Raw genomic sequence first — 20,042 nt, forward strand, 5'->3', positions numbered from 1 at the left:
GATTCTCAAGCATTGGTTTTGTTGCTGACTGTCTGCTAAGCGTCTCTGAGCAGTTTTCAACTCTTCCTTCCAAGCTCTTTCATCAGACCCCACAAACTTTCCTTTCAGGCTATGAACTTCGTCTTTTCAGTATTTAGAGGTTACTTTCAACTTGGAGTTATCCTTAACTTTATCTTTATACCCCTTTCTCAAATCTTCGAGCTCAAAACGAACTCTTTTCAGTTCTCTTTCCAGTTTGTCTGCTCTATCTTTATGAGAGTCGGTATCTAGCTTCCATTGATAACGTTCAGCTTCAAGTTCCTTAATCCTCTACTTCAGCTCGTTATTCACAGCTTCAAGTTCCTCCATGGTCCGGGTGTCTTCACAGTATGGCACCAGGATGTTATTATTCTTTCTCAATCTTTGCCACTCTATATAATCCGGAGTAAGCATATCTCTAGTAGCCACGACATCCATCCGGGATACTTTCTTCCATGACTCGGCTGCTTCTTTGATCATCTTCTTATAACTGTCACCGCTATACATAAACTCTGATTTAATTATTCCGTATGTTACGGGGACAAACTGACGTGCCCCATACTGTCTCAGTGCCAATAACGGAGCATACCCAACTGCACCCCAAAGTCCAAGCAAGGTTATAGTAACAGAATCCCCACACCGGAAAATAACATCACCGAGGAACAACCAGGGGGCTCTCCAAGTAATATCCCGATCCTGAAGATGTGTAAAAACTTTCATCCACTTTTCCTTTGAAGCACCTTCATGCCATTTCATTGTGATGAACTCTCCCAAAGGTGAATATGGGGTGCTAAATCTGCGGTAGGCAACCCCGTTAGTCTTCCAGAAGTGGCTGTGAATCCAGACTTGAAGGAGCTGAACACATCCAACGAACCTTCCTCCGCCAGATCTTCGATAATGGTTGAGAGATCGAAAGGTTTCAGCTAAGATGGCTGGTGCTGGGTTAACCCATTTCGGAAGTTGCTCGAACTATTCCACCACGGCTACGTCAATACAACCCAAAGCCTTCGGAAAGATAATCAACCCGTACAGACCTAGTGCAAAAAGGTCTATAGTCTTTCACTCATCAGGGTGGTTCTTCATTAATTTTCTTATGTGGATCCACTCAATTCCTTCCCCACTGCCTTTGCGCTTAGTCCGGTCAATTACCCATTTTTCGTCAACCCCAACAACTTTGGCTAGTGCATTCTTGAAAGGTTGGCTCTTGATGTGTTTAAGGTAGGCATTTTCTAATATGATACTTTCACAGTGCAACAGTGTAGTGTACTCTTCAATGGTGGGCACCATGTCCTCCCGATTAAAAGTGAATCAACTATATCCTGGGTTCCAGAATTGAACCAGGGCTCTGATTAAAGGCTCATCAGTCTTAACTAGAGTAAAAGCGCAATGTCACCGTACCGTTGGCTGAACTTCTATTTCCGATCATTCTTCCAACTGTCCCAGATGTCTCGAAGCTCTTGCACATTATTCTGTTTTAGGCTGATAGAGGCGTAGCTAACCAGCTCTGACACATAGCTCCCTTGAAGACTATCTCCCTTTTCCTTCTGAGTCTTGTCGGACCATAGTCGTACCTCAGGGTTTTTAATCTCTTGCATTACAACACCTTTGTCCATTTGTTCAGATTATTTTGTGTATAACAAACACCTTTTTAGGGATCAATGGAATCTTGTTATGATACAAATGCTAAGAAAACAAACACAAAGGCAAACAAGTCAGTAAAATGAAAATACATAAATAAATAAGAAATGACGAAAGAAAAATAAGAAGAGTAAGAAGGAAAAAAACATGGTTAGGGTAAAAATGTCATAGGGTTTGAAATGGGGTTTTGGGGTAGGCTCTATTTCTCCATAGTCTCCCGGTTTAAGTTCTAAAAAAGGTACCCGAGTTCTTCTTGCCGGTGCCCCCTTGGGCTTACCAGACCCTTAGTCCTAAACCATCACAGGCTTGTGTGGACTAAGTTAAACTCGAGAGGACACATTCCCTTATGCCCATACGGAGAATAAATTCACACGAAGACATAAGGTATATGAATCCCGAATGCTACTTGCTAGGCCCATACGGTGAATAAATTCACACGAAGGCGTCACTTTCACCCCCACTTAAAACGGGTTTGGAGCTCGGGTTTAGAGCCTTAGATGAAAAAATCTTTAAGGGCTGAAATCATGAGAAAACGATTAGTGCAACTATTTACCCGAAAATATAATCAAAAGTAAGTAAAAAAGGATCGAAATATTACCTTAAAATTTAAACTTACCCTTTTCGTTAAAAAGAAACCTGAAAATTACCTTAGCTTGACTCACTTATCTGTCTCTAGCGGAGTCTCCAAGCTGTCGTAACCGTCTTTCGGTTAGGCCTCGAATTGGGCTTCGACTTGAAATAATTGGGTTGAGAGTCGCCACCGACCACTTTAAAACGAATTTAGGTGGGTCAGACACCATCTTACCTGATCTGCGTTTTTACCAGAAATGTATCGAGTTCGAGAGTCGATTACGGTCAAGGAAGGATTAGCACCCTTGAACCACCCTTTCGGTACCAATTAATTTGCCGGTTGTCTTAAATTAAGAAAATTGTAATTTAAAATTAAAAGGTAAAAATACGATCACAATTACTTACCTTAGATAGTTTTAAAGGTGTGGTCTTAAGAAGGTCAAAAAATCATGTTAGATAAAATGGTAAGAAATAAATAAATAAATTAAATTAAAATGAAGAAAAAACAAATTAAATAAAAGATAAGATAAAGAAAATAAAGATAAAATAGTAAGTAAAAAAAATAAAAAATAAAGAAAAAGAAGAAAAATATATATAAATAAAACAAATAAATAAAATAATAATAAAAAAGTAAAAATAATATATATATATATATAATAAATAAAAAAATAAAAAATAGTAAATATATATATATATATATATATAAATAAATTAATAAAACTGATAATAAAAATAATATATATATATATATATATATAATCTAAAAAAATAAAAATATATACTAAAGTAAAAAAGAAAATGCATAAAATGTAAAAAACTATTACATGAAAAAAAAGAAAAGAAAAATAACAAAACAATTAAATAAAATGAGTAACAAGGGAAATGTGCGTATAAATAAAGTTAAATAAATAAAATAATAATAATTAAAACGTAAATGTAAGAGACCGAATCAAAAGTAATAAAGATGTTACCTTTTATTTCTTTTTAGAATCGTTTACGATAGCTTTGCCTTTATATTTTCCGTGCTTTCCTCTGTATTTTGTATGCAAATTATGTGTTACAAATGGGGAGGATTACATGTATTTATAGTGAAAAAAACTAACTATTTTTAGAATACTATTAACAATATAATCCTATTAACAATAGAATCCTTATGCAACTAGACTCCTTGCTCGATTGTTGCACGTTTATTGGTGTGGTTGTTGCTTTAAAAGATATGGTGGTGGAAGAGTCCTCCTAGGAGAGAAACTCTTGCTAGTTCTATCTTTTAAGAAAATAACTGTCTACATGTTGTTGATAAAATTATAAGATTAAATATTAAATAGTCATAATTAGAAAATTATGAAAACAAATGAATCTATTTATAAATAATGTAGATTAACTTTTAAAAAAATTAGACTTATTTTTTATGATGAATTGTATTTGAATAATCAGGTATGATATTTATTTTATACATGATTGATGTGAATACACATGACTCCTCTAACATCAAGAATTGAAGATAAGGCCGTCAATAATTGACTTGTGGAAAACGTTTTTGTTGATCGGATAAAGGGATATTTTTAAGCCACAAATTCAGAGAAAGTGTAGCTCCAACTGGATCAGATATATTACAAAAGGAAAAAGTTCCTTTGTGTGCTTGTCTGCTCCAAACATCTTCGGGAAAGGAGTTTCCTGCAAGTAAAGTTCCTTGTGAAGAATAACGTTGTCATATGAGATTATATTAATAGTGGTGAATCGTGATAGTAATTTCAATAGCGGTAATAACAAACTGTTATTCCCTTTGTTCTTTCATTTCGACAAGATTAAAATAAAATCTAACGGTTCGTTGCGATAATTGAAATTAGACAACAAGCTATATGAAGCTTTTGTATTTTTCATTCAATGTAACTCCTAAACTTAGAAAAAATCAATATGATCTTTTGACTAATATTTCCATCGTTGACCGTCATGATGCAGATATGACACTACGTGGTGGTCCAAGGTGGTTTGTGACGTGATTGATGGGTTAAATTGATTTTTATTGAGTTTAAGGGTCAAATTGATTTTTTTTTTTAAAGTTTAGAGGCTTATTTGATTTTTTTAAAATATTTTAAATTTAAAATAGAAAAATATTAAAAAAAGTTAGTTATTATAAAATATAAAAATTAAAAATTAAACCTGATTTTTAATTCTATAAATCTATACTTTTTAATCCTACATAAATTTTATTTTATATATATTTATCTTAAATTATCTTAAATTCTAAGTGTCTTTCTAATTTTATTTTACTAAAATTTTATAAAATTAAATGAAATAAATGTTATAAAGTCTTATAAAAAAAACTTTAAACCTACGAAATTAAAATTTATTTACCAATTATCATAAAATTGTATAATTTAAAATCATATAAAAAAAATAATAATTATACATTTAAGAAGAGCATTTTAGTGAATATAAAATGGCATGTATACTTTGCCTAAAAAAATTTGACCTACCAGCCAATTTTTCTTAGATTTAACTCTATAAAGTAAAGGTGGATATAGACTCCATGTGTTGGAGGTTTTTTGTCACCCTCAATTTTTCTTTTTTTAAATTTTTTTAAGGAATAACAAATTTATCTCTACAAAATAAAAATAAAACTCACAGTAAAATTGACACGTGCGAATATAACAATATAATTATACTACTAAATAAAATAAAACTCAAATTAAAATTTGTCTTTAAATTCAATAAATCATTTAATAATAACATTTTCAATCACTCTATTTAATGTATGTATATTTTTTTAAATTTTCTAGTAATTTAATTTTTATTTTTAATAGTTTATATTTAATTTTTTGTTTGTATATTTGTATGTTTTAAATTTTAAAATATTTTTAAAAAATTAAATTAACCCCTAAACTTTGAAAAAAATCAATTTGGCCCTTACACTCAATAAAAAATCAATTTAATCCATTTATTACGTCATCAATCATGTCACGAGCCACTGTAGACTGCAACATTAGCATCGTAAATTACTATATCTGCATTGCAGCGGTTAACGATGATAACTATTAGTCAAAGGACCACATTAAGTTATTTTTTTAACGTCTGCAAGCTCCCATAATTTGTCCGCTAGAGTTACGAATAATGATCCCTGACCATGAAATTTTTTCTGATTGTATGAAGTGAGCGTCAAAATTAACTTTAATCCTCGCTTCCTCCGGAGGATGCCACCGTGTTGTTCCTGCCCTAGGTGGAGGCTGGATCCGGAGCTGAGCCAGCTCAAATTCTTTACATTGGGCTCGAATGCAGGTAACAGTTTCGTAGACATTAAGGTGGTACCCCTCATGGTAGTGTTTGTTTCTAGCATACCAAATCGCCCATATCGTTACTAATATTTCTCCATGTTTCGCAGAGTAGTAGTTTGCAAACATCCATTGCATCCAATCATAACATGCCCATTGCACGTTTAAAATTGGTAATTGATACTGTAATAGCTTCCAAACTTCAAACGCATAAGCACATTCATATGCAAGATGTAATGTAGATTCTGGCAGTACACGACACACAGGGCAAATAGGGTCCGGGCTTTGTCGTTTCAAGTAGAGATTCTGACGAGTAGGTACGAAGTTATTAGCAAATTTCCAACCTCGAATTCTTATCTTCGGCTGGCATGGACTAGCCCATAATCTTTTGTAAAATCGCATATCAACATGTTATAGTTTAGACATTAGAAGAGGATACCCACTTCTAAAGCTGTAAAGCCCCGATTTTTCTCCATTCCATTCCAGTCTATCAACTCCATCAAATCTTGAAATAGGTATGTTCAAAATTTTAGATGCATCATCCTCAATAAAGTGATTGCGCACCATTGAGTCCTTCCACCGAAATGTTTCGTTATCAATCAAGTCTGAAACCCATAAAATCGACTTAATTGATGTACTCATAACTCGATGGGGGATATATTAGTAGCCAAAAATCGTTCCACAGAGAGATGGAACTACCCGAGCCTACCTTCCACCGTAGACCTTTTTTTTAGGAGACCACATGCACTCCATATGCTGCGCCACATATATGAAGGTTTAGATCCAAGAGATGCATGTAAGAAATCAGTAGAGGGATAATACGTAGATCGCAACAATTGACTAACCAGAGACGATGGATGCATCAGTGATCTTCAACCTTGTTTTGCCAAAAGTGCAACATTGAATTTTGCCAAATCTGGAAAGCCTAGGCCGCCATAATCCTTCAAGTTAATGCTTCCCAAGAGCACCAATGTATGCCCCTCTTATGATCTAATTTTTACCACCAAAATTAAGCCTGATTCCTTCAAGTTCGGAACAGAGACTCTTTGGAAGTAGGAAGCAATTCATGACAAATAAGGGTAAAGCTTGCAAGACAGACTTGATAAACACCTATTTTCCTCGCTGAGATAAGAACCGATTGCTTCAGGAATGTACGCGTGCCAAGAACTTTTCTTTTAGATACATGAACTCTTTCTTTTTGTCACGACTAGTGAGCACGGGGAGCCCCCTGTACTTTTCTGGGCACAAGGTATGACGACTTCCAGAATGAGACGTACATCATCTCTATACTCATCAATAATATTAGAACTAAAGAATAGTCCATATTTGTCGAAGTTCACTACTTGGCCCGAACTCTTTCCATATTTGAAAAGAATATTCTTCAACACCATTGCAACTCTAGGATTTGCTTCTCCAAAAATAAGACAATCATCAACAAATAAGAGATGAGTGATAATTGGGGCATACCTATTAATTTTGACTCCCTTCAGCCAACCTCTTTCTGACTCTCACCGAATAAGAGAGGAGAGCCCCTCGATGGAAAGAAGAAAAAGATAGGGGCTTAATGGATCCCTTTGCCTTAGACCCCTTTGCGGGTAAAAGGTTTCACCGGCTTTTCCATTTATAATGATCGCATAAGATACCGATCATACACATGATTTCAACAAATCAATCCATTGTGAGGCAAAGCCTATGCGCTCCATGACAGCCCAAATAGATGACCATTCCACACGGTCATATGCCTTACTCATGTCTAGTTTCAAGGAAAAGTAACATTATCTTCGTCAACGCTTATATAAAAGAGTGAAATATTTCATAGGCCGTTATAATATTATCGGTGATAAGTCTCCCTGGAACAAAAGCACTTTGAGTTTCCTCCACACAGTCACTTAGTAAGCTTTGCATGCGATTGACAAGCATCTTTGAAACAATCTTGAATAATACATTACAAAGGCTGATTGGACTTTAGTTAGTCATTCTAGTCGGAGATTGATTTTTCAGGATTAACACAATGTGAGTTTTATTGATGGCAGACATTTGATATTGGCCCTTAAGTAGGCCAAGACAAAACTCTAAAATGGATGAGCCAATAATGTGCGAAAATTTCTGATAAAAGACAACGCCCAACCCATCTACTCCCGATGCCTTCAATGGCCCCATCGCTTTAACCGCATTAGAGATTTCCTCAAAGGTGAAATCCTTCATCAACCCCTCATTCATCTCACGTGATATATATGGATTAATTCCTTCCAAGATTTCATTCTCAATCATATTACCGTTTGATGAAAAAAAGGTCCTAAAAGTAATTTCTTACACATTCCTCAAGGGCAACATCACCCTCAAAGTTATCTCTCATATCGGATTCCAAAGTCATCATTTTTTTTTTTGCGTGCAGACACAAATCGGTGGCAAAAAGATGTGTTCTTATTACCATTTCGAAGTTAATTAGATCGAGCATGTTGTTACAATTATTATTATCACTAATATTATTTTTATCCACTACTATATTTGTTGACACTCGTTTTCGGCTGAGTTGTTATTATTATTTTTATCATCATCATTATTATTATCACTAATATTATTTTTATTATTTTCAGGTTACAAAAGAAGCCCAAATACATTACAAGAGATTTGCTTTACAAATGTCCCATTACAAGAGTTAACCACCCAAAAAAGGATCCAAGCCCGCTGCAATTACCCACCCGGTTCAAGCCCAAAATAAGACAAGGCCCTCTTGCGAGCCCAGACCTTCTAGGATTTTTCGCTCAAGCTTGACGCCGCTCAGCATCAACTGTTGGATCTATGAAGGATCCAACGGTCCACACGCATCTGCATCTAGGGTTTTGTAACCCTTCCCAGTTCCTTCTCCTCTAAGCCACACGATATAGACCCATACAACGGTCCAGATCATCGATGTGAATTTAGGGTTTCCCAAACCCTCAACAACAACCGCCATCGCCAGTAAAATGAACTGTCCGATGTGTGCGTGACATGCACGCGCCGACCCTTCAACATCCCCATCGCGTGAGCCGTCGTTGATGAACCCTACAATCGTCGTTGTCATCAAATCCGACCATACAATTTACCAAATCCAACCAAATCAATCAACACCAAATCAAATAAAAACACATTAAAATATGGGTCAAATACAAAAAAATCCGGGATTTCACCTACTCAAATATAGGAAAATCATCCCCCTACAAAAAAAGACTTATGATTTCACCCAGAAAACACCCATAAATCGGGCATGCAATAAAAGGAGAAGGGGGATTTGAACCAAAAAGAGAAAAAAAGAAGCTTTCGAAAAAACCCCACCACTTTCAAACAAAGGACCCTTTAAAAATAAGAAAAATAACAGATAAAAGAGACTACCCTTATTCTTGGCCGAAACCGTGATCTCCATTGAGCCAAAGACTTCAACCTTCGAACATAACCACTAGAACTATTTTAGATCTAGGGTGGAGGGCTGTGCTTTAGTGGATTTAGGCTTAATTTTCTGTTTGAGGGAAATGAGGGGTTTCGTTTAGGGCTAACTTGTGTCCCTCGATTGGCACTGACCCACGATGGCCATAGTGGGTTGCCATGGAAACGGGGAGGAAGTTTGGGAGAACTCTCTCCTTTTTATTTCTTTATGAAATGGTTGAAGGAATAAAATGAAATAGGGTTGTAAAGAAACCTTTAAAAAGGGTTATATATCAGCATCCATGCGATGTTGTTTTGGCCAAGGGGAGACCGAGCACTTGGTTTAGGGGATAATGGCGTGTCTGGTCCTCATGTTTTGTAATCTCACTGATTGATCATTGGATGAAATTTTATGAGATTTTGTTTCGGGCATTAATTCTTCTACATTTATATTTAAGTCACAAATCCTATATGTTATGATATTTTTGTTGATGTTTGACTTTGACCATAATGTTTACGACTCTTTTATTTTGGTCACTGTTTTGTATTGATACCTTTAGGTAGAATTATCGTTTATCCTCCCAAATTTATGGTTTATCTTATTTTAGTCCTTAATATTATTTATGGTTTTTTTTATTTCTAGTACCTTTATTAATTAATATCTTCTGTTTTTACCCTGATTATTGTTGGTATTACTGTTTGGTCTTTTGAGTCACTGTTAATATCATTTTGGTCCTTTGAATTTCCATGTATGCTTAGTTTCCTTTGTTTGTTTTCTGATCTGTGATGACTCCTTGTTTTTTTTATTTCCGTCCTTTATATATACATATTCGTACATGTGGATAACATTATATGTATATTATGGTTGTATATTTTATGTGGAATAAATGTATTTTATATACTGTATTACACGCATGTATTTCACCATGTTACATTTATTAATTATTTTTATGTAGCCTTTTTATGTACCTAATAAGCATATATATATATATATATATATATATATATATACATATGTAAATTAAATAGATGATATTAGCCACAATATTACTAAAAATATATTGTATTCTTTATATTTTTTATTATGTGTATACCTACATTTTTTACATATCTAATTTTTTTTATACTTCTTTATTTATTAATATTTTATTCGAACATTTTCAAGAACAATCGACGTAGAATGGGTGTGAAAAGCACCACCTTACGAACGTAGTGCGACTCGATACGATATTCAAATGAAATGTGAACTTGAAATAATTCGAGTTTTTTTATAAAGATGATAATTAATTAATTTTCATTTTAATTTAAAGGGTGCAATATATATTTCTTTAAATAGTAATTTATTTTATACAATTATCAACATTCCATTTATATTCGATTGTTCTTTTTTTCTTGACATTGGAGAGGGGAACATTTCTCGTGTAAAGGAGAAATAAATGGGATAGCCTCCCATTAGAGGATGTGCAAACCCCATGATTTCTTTTCAAACTAAAGAATATTCCCTAATTAAAAACAAATTATTCAATGTTCAATAAAAGGATCACAGTTTAAATATTTATTTGTATTTACGACGTCCACCATTTACGACAATGTGTAAGTGGCTAGGTACCAATTTTGGGCGCTGTGGGGGTGCTAATCCTTCCCCACGCGTAATCGACTCAAAAATCCTAAAAAATAAATTTTTGGTAAACGCATACCAACTTTTGTTTTTTAAATGATTTTACTTCATATATTATTTTAAAAGACGTTTTTAAGTACTCGACCTACCTAACCTAAAGGTCGATGGAGACTCCTAATCAATTTAATCAAATTAATTCAAAAATACAATTTCTTAATAAAGTCATAATTATTTTTTAAAATATAAAAAAATTTCAAAAAATGGTTATGATAACTTGGCGACTCCGCTGGGAAGCACTTTAGAGAGTCAAGCTGTAAGTCGCTTATATATTATTGTAGTGGTAGAAATTATAAGTTTGAGTCTATAGTTAGCTTATGATTCATTTATTGAAGTTTTGTCTAATTTCTTTATTGTTTAAATTGTCATACTAATGTTTTAATTTTTGTTTTCAGATGTGTCAAAGTTTATATTGAGAGTTTCTCTTTTCCATTTTTTTAGTCAAATGTTTGTATGTTTCTCTTTTCACACACATCACGTGCATTTACATGACTTAAGCTCTATACCCAAGCTATTTCCTAAGTAAGTAGGGTGAAAGCTATATTCTCGTAAGAATTTATTCATCGTATGAGTCTTAGCAAATAACCCCTGGGGCACACATGCCTTGTATCCTCGTAGGAATTTATTCCTCGTATGAGTATAAGGAAGTGAACCCCTTGAATTGAACTCGATCTATTTATTCCTGTAATGGGTTTGAATTGAGGGTTTGGTAGCCAAAGGGGGCACCAACAACATTTTAGGTCCACTCATGAAGGCACCGACGAGGTAAAAGAATCTAAAATTAGTCTTCTAACTCATAGCTATGAAAATTTCAGGATGAAACCGAATGAAGATATCAAAGATATGACGGATAGATTTTCCACGATTGTCAATGGTCTCAAATCATATGGAGAGATCATTCCAAATGAAAAGCTTGTGAGGAAGTTGGTTTACTCATTTTCAAAATCGTGGCAATCAAAGAAGATGACAATCATCGAGGCTAAGAACTTAAAGTCCTTAACCCTTGAAGAACTAATCGGTTCACTCCTCACTCATGAAATGATGCTTCAAGATGAGGTAGACCTCGATAAGATTGATGAGACACCAAAGAAGAATGAGAAGAAGAAGAAGAACATTGGAGTTTCTCTCAAATCCATAAAAGATGAGAGTGATTCGAATGAAGATGACGATGACGAGGAAATGACATTATTTGCCAAACAGTTCAGAAAATTAATGAGGCCCAACCGAGGAAGAAAATTCAAACGAAATGAAGGCTTCAAAACTGAACCAAAGGAGAATGACACGATCATTTGCTACGAATGCAAAAAGCCGGGGCATGTCAAATACGATTGTCCTCAATTGAAGAAAAAGGGTCATCCAAGAAGAAGCACAAGGCTCATGTGGCTACATGGAGCGATGAAGAAGGCTCCGATGAAGAGGAACAAGAAGTAGCAAACTTGTGCTTGATGGCATTCGGGAAAAATTCTAAGGCAACCTCTAACTCATTCGATTCGGATGAATTATCTTATGAAGAGTTATTAGAGGATTATAATGGGTTGGCTTCGGATTATAAGACTTTATTTTCAAAATACAAAAATGATATTTCAAAATTAAAGAGTGAAAATAGTCTTATGTCCAAAACCAACAATGATCTTGAAAGTAAAATAAAATATTTGCAAATTAAACTAGAAGAGTTTGAAAAGAAAAATTTTGATTTGCAAAATTTAGTTTCAAAGGTCAATGATGATCATCAAAAGAAAATTGATGATGTTAAAGCTTCTTTTGATAAAGTTGGAACAAAACGTTTTGAAAATGAAGAAAATTCAAAATCCAACTTTGTTAGAAAAAAATTTAAAAACTACAATCATAGAGGCCCCCAAAGAACCTCTAATGAAAAAATCGTTAGAAGTATATGGGTTCCTAAAGAACTCATTACTAATAAAGATAAGGATATCCTACACAAATGGAGAACCTTGAAATATTGAGGACTCATTTGAGTTTTGGGATTGATATTTGTTGCATACATGTGTTTTAAAATTGCAGATTACTCTTTTCATTCTGATTATCTTGCGTCACTTGTCACAAACGTTCTAGACCTTCCTCTAGTCGATCTAGCCAACCACCAAACCAACCTCAAAATCCACCTCCTGTCCAACAAATTCCTAATCCCAATCCCGATGATCCTAATATGACCATTCATAATTCATGCTTCAATGACCCCAGTCGTAGAAAAAATATTTTCTTTAGGTATTCTCAATACTTTGAGTCTTACAAAATCTGGGAAAAACAAATTCCATCTCTTCAAGCCATGTTAGACATCAATTTTTGACATCTTCCTACCCTACGAGAGTGGAAATTTGATAAACTATTTTAATTTGAATCAATAGTTTATCATCAACTCGTTCATATATTCTACTCTAATGCTGTTTTCATTCAAAACCAAGCTAAAATCGCAACCATAGGAATTCAATCCTATCTTCTAGGACAATTCTTTTATATTGACCCGGAATACATAGCCAACGCATTAGGATTAGATAATACATGCTTAGACAATGAAAAACAAATGGTAGGTTCTCAGTATAAACGAAGGGATAATGCGAGTGTTTTAGATCTCCATGATCGTTTTGTTAGAGTATGCCCAAAGACCAATCATATGATGATTGTAATAATACTTTTATTTACCGATTTTATTGAATAAAGGCATTACCGCTATTATTTTCAGTTATATATATGTGTTTAATATAAACTGGAAGATAATAAAGTCCATATAATGACATAATTGTTATTATTAAAAGATCCCTAGTCAAGTATTATTATGGGCATGGACAATAATAATACGCTTAAGACTAATATGTTATTGATTGATGACAACGAGTTGTCATTGACATAGAGATGTCAGAATTGATACATGATTATATTGTTAGAGAACAATGTATTGGATTGACCCACCATGAGCATATGTCTTGGATTATTATGTGACAGTCATAACATTGCTCATGGTGATGACTATATGTATGATCCTCAGACTTGAGATCAATACTATCCCAACATATATTGTTGTATGTTTTGATGCAGCTAAACAATCTCTGTAACTGGTTGCTCTATAAAGACTGTTATTGAATATATCTCAATATATGTAGTGGGTGTGTATGATTAAGATAGGATATGTCCTTCCTACATAATAGGAAATATATCACAGGCCACTTGATTGAGTAAGACTAGAAATGCATGGCCATGCTCGAATAAGTTGATATGAGAAATCATAAACTATTCGTTAATTAAAGTCTACTCTAGAAATCAAGAAACAATAGATGGGTTATACAAGTGTGACTATTCCAAGACTTGTGCCTATTCTAGATATAAAGGACATAAGGATATAATACATAAAAGAGTTAATCACCAAGATGATATATCGAATCATATTTTCTTGTAACTTAGGTGACAATGATATATTTCTAGATGTCACTCATTGCATTTTATCTAAATTTTTAATTTTCTGACTGCCGGAGGTCTTCCACGGAAGTTACTCTCAACCTGGCGTTGGGGGTAGCCTACTACCCTACCTCCCCCTTACCCCATACATATGGGAATTGGGTTTTGTTGTTGTTGTTGTTGTTGTTGTACTCATTGTATGTAATATTAGAATTGTTCTAATAATTACTTCTAATGCTACAAGAACCTACAAGGTCATACCCTAAGATTGAAACGAGCAAAGATGTACAATTTGTTGTACGTTACTAAAATATATCTAGAGTTAATTAAGTATATATTTTAATAATCCCGAATATTTAATTTCAATTAATTAAATATAGATTTAATTAATTTGAAATAATAAAATCCTTGATATGATTAGGGTAACTTGGATATAAAAGGATTATTAAATTCTAATTAATTAAATATAGATTTAACTAATTTGAAATAATAAAACCCTAATATGACTAGGGTAACTTGGCTATAAAAGGGTGTGTTAGGTCTATCAGCCGTTTTGAGCAAGAACACACACGAAACTTTCAGCCACTTTCTCTCAAAACTGTTTTGGGAGAAAACAAAATTGCTCTTAATCGGGTGAACTGAGTAGAGGCCAAGACGTGATTTCGTGGAGGCTTACGATTCGAACCGATCTACACCACCAGAATTCACTGTTTTCCTTGCTGTTTTTCAAGGAACCCGCTGTAAGTATTCGCATCTTTTCTTCCTGATTTTAGTTTTTCGTACTTGGATCGCTGGTGAGACCGTCGAGTTTTGTTTCCGCTGTGCCATGGGGTGCACCAACGGTCCCAACAGTGGTATCAGAGCCACTTGTACGATCTGGATTTGGGTTAAATTTTTTTTTGATGCGATATGTATGAGATGCATGTTCTAGATCTATCGATTTTGGTAAATATATTGATATTATTGTTCGAATCGATAATCACAACGATTTATATATTAATTTATTAAAATGTTTTTCAATCGATTTGTTGATGGATTATCTATGGGAGTGCGATAGCAGATCGCGTTTGAAAGTGGAACAATGGTTGTTCCGATGCAGAAAACCTTCGGGATTGAAAATTCCAAAAGCACGATTCTGTTGATAATTGTTATCAAATCGTGAAGTTTTTCCATGGAAACAGAAGTACTGTTTTTCAAAAAAATCCCACCGCCCCTTGACCCCGCAAAGGGCTTCGCCCATTGACCCTCATTAGCAGTACAAATTGAAGGCCCATATTAATATTTTTAACAATCAAATATATATGATATGTTTGTTTTGCACGGTGTTTGATATGCATGGTTATAGCCCTTGTTCAATTTACAATGGTTATTTTGAAATACGGTCTGCGAGCCGTGCCTTTCTATATCTCTGTTATATTTATCTTCTCATCTTACTCATTCGTATGTAAAACGAGTTTCTTTTAAAATTGTAATCCTATGAAAAATCACAAGGAGCAGAAGAATGGCGAGAAGATGCATAGAGAGCAGTCTTAGGCTTTAGAGTTCTTGGTTCTCCCATTGGCTTGGGATGGGCCACCTTAGTCATTGTTTTGGGCTATAACCATTGCATCTTATTTATTGCTATATTTGTTATGTATGCAATGCATCAAATGATAAAATAAGAATAAATATTGACGAGATCAATAAGGGCCTAATATGAAAACGAACAATGATGATATAATTACGCAAATCCCTCTTTATAATCTAAGTTAACTTAACCGTCCAATATTTACCCTCGTTAAGGCTTTGATCGATATTTTGTCGGCTTTGCCAAAGCAATGGCACATAAATATATCTTGGTTAAACGCGAAGAATAAGTAAGTGATATTCACCAGTTGAAATATTGGTAATAACTTAGCTAGGTTATTCTAATAGGATTAGAAACCTAGAGGTTAAATATTTGGATAAGTCATGAGATGACTTGAACAAAAGTTGTTCACCAAAATGAGGAGTTACATAAAATATAAGTAGTAATGTGTTACTTACCTAAATAATCACTATCCTAAAAGAAAAGCCAAAGCTGATTTAGGAAATTGATGTAATATGGATCCTCACCCACTAGAAAAATTTTCGTTGATTTTTTTCGAAATTAAAACAGAGAGGGTTTTTAATTTTGAATAAAATAGTGGGAGTAATTTGTAAATAAAGTCCTATTTATCAATTTTAATTCAGTAAATTTACTTACTTTAATATTTCCATTGTTGTAGATTTAATGGCAAACAACACTTTATCACTGCGATCACTCCTTGAGAAGGATAAACTTAATGGCATAAACTTCCTTGACTGTCATAATTTGAGAATTGTTCTCAAAAAGGAAAGGAAGGAATATGTCATTGAGGAACCTGTTCCTGATGAACCGGCAGCTAATGCTTCCAAAGCTGACAAAGACAAATTCAAGAAACATATGGATGATATGTTAGATGTTGGATGTCTAATGCTTGACACCATGACTCCTGAGCTTCAGAAGCAACATGAGGACATGGTTGCATATGAGATGATTCAAAATCAAAGAAATATATGAAGGGCAAGCATGTCAAGAGAGGTATGAGACCTCTAAAGCTCTATTTCAATGCAAAATGGCAGAGGGAACTCCTGTAGGAGCTCATGTCATCAAGATGATGGGCTACATCCAAACGTTGGAAAAATTGGGATTTCCTCTCAAAGATGAATTGGCTACTGATGTTATCATGCAATCGTTGCCATATAGCTTTAGCCAATTTGTCCTTAATTTCAACATGAATGAAATTAACAAGACTTTGCCACAGTTACTTGGCATGTTACGAACTGCTGAAAGTAACATGAAAAAGGTTGGACCTAAGCCCATTCTGATGGTCCACAAGGACAAAGTAAAGGGAAAGAAAAAGATAGTGGCAAAGTCTAAGGGCAATGGTAAGACCAAACCAAAAGGGAAAAATGCATTGAAACCCAAAGGGGGAGTTAGCAAAGAATGAAAATGTTTCCATTACGATAAGGTCGGACACTGGAAGAGAAACTGCCCTGTTTACCTTGAAGAGGTCAAGAAGGCAAAGGCAAACGGAACATTTGTTTCAGGTATTTATGTTATTGATGTTAATTTGTCAACATCTACTTCTTGAGTACTGGATACCGGTTGTGGTTCTCATATTTGTACTTCTGTACAGGGACTGCAAAAGAGAAAGAATCTGGCTAAAGGAGATGTGGACCTACGAGTGGGAAATGGAGCAAGAGTTGCTGCATTAGCTATAGGGACATATGTTTTATCGTTGCCTAGTGGACTTGATTTAAATTTAGGGGATTGTTATTATGTGCCTAGTTTAACTAAGAACATTATTTCTATTTCTTGTTTGGATAAGATTGGTTTTAAGATTATTATTAAGAATAATTGTTGTTCTTTTTATCTCGATAGTGTTTTTTATGGTTTGGCACAATTGGTTAATGGTCTCTATATTTTGGATCAAGAAAACACCATTTATAACATAAATACTAAGAGATCAAAAACAAATGACTTAAATCAAACTTATCTTTGGCATTGTCGTTTAGGCCATATAAGTGAGAAACGCATATCAAAACTCTATAAAGATGGATTCTTAGATTCATTTGTTTTCGAACAATATGATGTATGCGAATCTTGCTTGTTGGGAAAAATGACTAAAGCTCCTTTTAATAGTAAAGGTGAGCGAGCAAGTGATTTATTGGGGTTAATAAATAGTGATGTATGTGGACCAATGAATACATAAGCCAGAGGTGGATTCCATTATTTCATTACTTTTACCGATGACTTCAGTCGGTATGGGTATATTTATCTTATGTGCCATAAATCTGAAGCCCTTGAAAAGTTTATGGAATTTAAAAATGAAGTACAAAATCAACTAGGCAAGAGTATTAAGGCACTTCGATCAGATCGAGGTGGAGAATACTTAAGCATAGAGTTTGATGAACTCCTAAATGAATGTGGGATTGTCTCACAGCTTACACCACCTGGTACACCACAATGGAATGGAGTTTCTGAAAGAAGGAATCGAACACTGTTAGACATGGTTCGATCGATGATGAGTCATAGTGATCTTTCGACTTTTTTTGGGGACATGCACTTGGCTTTCACACTAAATCGTGTTCCATCTAAATCGGTTCAAAAGACACCATACGAGATATGGACCGGGAAACGTCCTAGTATGTCTTTCATGAAGATTTGGGGTTGTGAAGCTTATATAAAACATCAGATGTCTACAAATCTTGAACCTAAATCTCATAAGTGTATATTTGTTGGATATCCTAAAGAAACTAAGGGATATTATTTCTTCAACCCTAACGAGAACAAAGTATTTTTTGCTCGAACAGGAGTTTTTCTCGAAAGAGAATTTTTCTCAAAGAAAGGGAAGGGTAGAAATATTGAACTTGGAGAAGTTCAAGAGCAACAGATAAATGAACCTGAAGTTGAGCATGTTTCACAAGTTGTTGAGGAGCATTCAACAGATTTAGAAACACAATCACTGCGTAGATCCATAAGAGAACATCGTGCACCTGAGAGATTTGGATTTCTCGTTATGACAAATGGAGATGTTCTTCTTATGGATCAAGATGAGCCCAGGACTTATCAAGAGGCAGTGTCTAGCCCAGACTCTGAGAAATGGCTTGAAGCCATGAGATCTGAGATGGATTCCATGTCAGTAAACCAAGTATGGACTTTGGTTGAACCACCTGAAGGGGTCAAACCTATAGGGTGTAAATGGGGTTTCAAGAAGAAAACTGACATAGATGGTAATGTACAAACATACAAGGGGCGATTAGTCGCTAAAGGTTTTTGACAAATTCATGGTGTAGACTATGACGAAACATTCTCCCCTGTAGCTATGTTTATGTCTATCCGGATCTTTCTCGCAATAGCTGCATTCCATGATTATGAAATTTGGCAAATGGACGTCAAAACCGCTTTCCTTAATGGAAAACTTGAAGAGGATGTGTATATGACACAACCAGAAGGTTTTGTCTTTCAAGGAAATACAAGGAAGGTTTGTAAGCTACAGAGGTCTATTTATGGACTAAAGCAAGCTTCTCGAAGCTGCAAATCTTCGTTTCAATGATGCAATCAAAGAGTTTGGTTTTATCAGAAATGAGGATGAGCCTTGTGTTTATAAGAAGGCTAGTGGGAGCATTGTTTCTTTCCTAATCTTGTATGTAGACGACATACTCATCATAGGAAATGATATACCTACTTTACAGTCTGTTAAGACTTGGTTAAGTTATTGTTTTTCTATGAAAGATTTAGGTGATGCAGCGTATATCTTAGGAGTTAAGATCTATAGAGATAGATCAAGACGACTTCTAGGTCTAAGTCAAAGTACATATATAGACAAAGTGCTGAAAAGGTTCAGTATGGAAGAATCCAAGAAATGATTTTTGCCTATGAGACATGGCATTTCTCTTTCGAAGGAAATGTGTCATTCAACCCCACAAGAAAGAGAACAGATGAATACGATTCCATATGCTTCGGCTATTGGTTCTATCATGTATGCCATGATATGTACTCGACTAGATGTATCGTATACGTTAAGCATGACAAGTCGGTATCAAGTGAACCCTGGTGAAAATCATTGGGTTGCAGTTAAAAATATCCTTAAGTACTTAAGAAGAACTAAGGATAAAATTCTTGTCTATGGAGGAGAGGAAGAGCTCTGTATAAAAGGTTATACTGATGCCAGCTTCCAAACTGATAAGGATGACTCACGATCGCAATCAGGTTTTGTGTTTTGTCTTAATGGAGGTGCTGTGAGCTGGAAAAGTTCAAAGCAAGACACAGTAGCTGATTCTACAACAGAGGCTGAATACATTGCAGCTAGTGAAGCAGCAAAAGATGCTGTTTGGATCAAGAAATTTATAATGGAATTAGGGGTTGTTCCCAACATATCAGATGCTGTAGAACTCTGTTGTGACAATAATGGAGCCATTGCACAAGAAAAGGAACCCAGATCTCATCAACGATCCAAACATATTCTTAGGTGCTTTCATCTCATTCGAGAGATCATTGATCGAGGAGATGTGGA

The sequence above is a fragment of the Hibiscus syriacus genome, unplaced genomic scaffold (assembly GCF_006381635.1).
Source record: "Hibiscus syriacus cultivar Baekdansim isolate YM2019G1 unplaced genomic scaffold, ASM638163v2 tig00110318_pilon, whole genome shotgun sequence".
NCBI lineage: Eukaryota > Viridiplantae > Streptophyta > Magnoliopsida > Malvales > Malvaceae > Hibiscus > Hibiscus syriacus.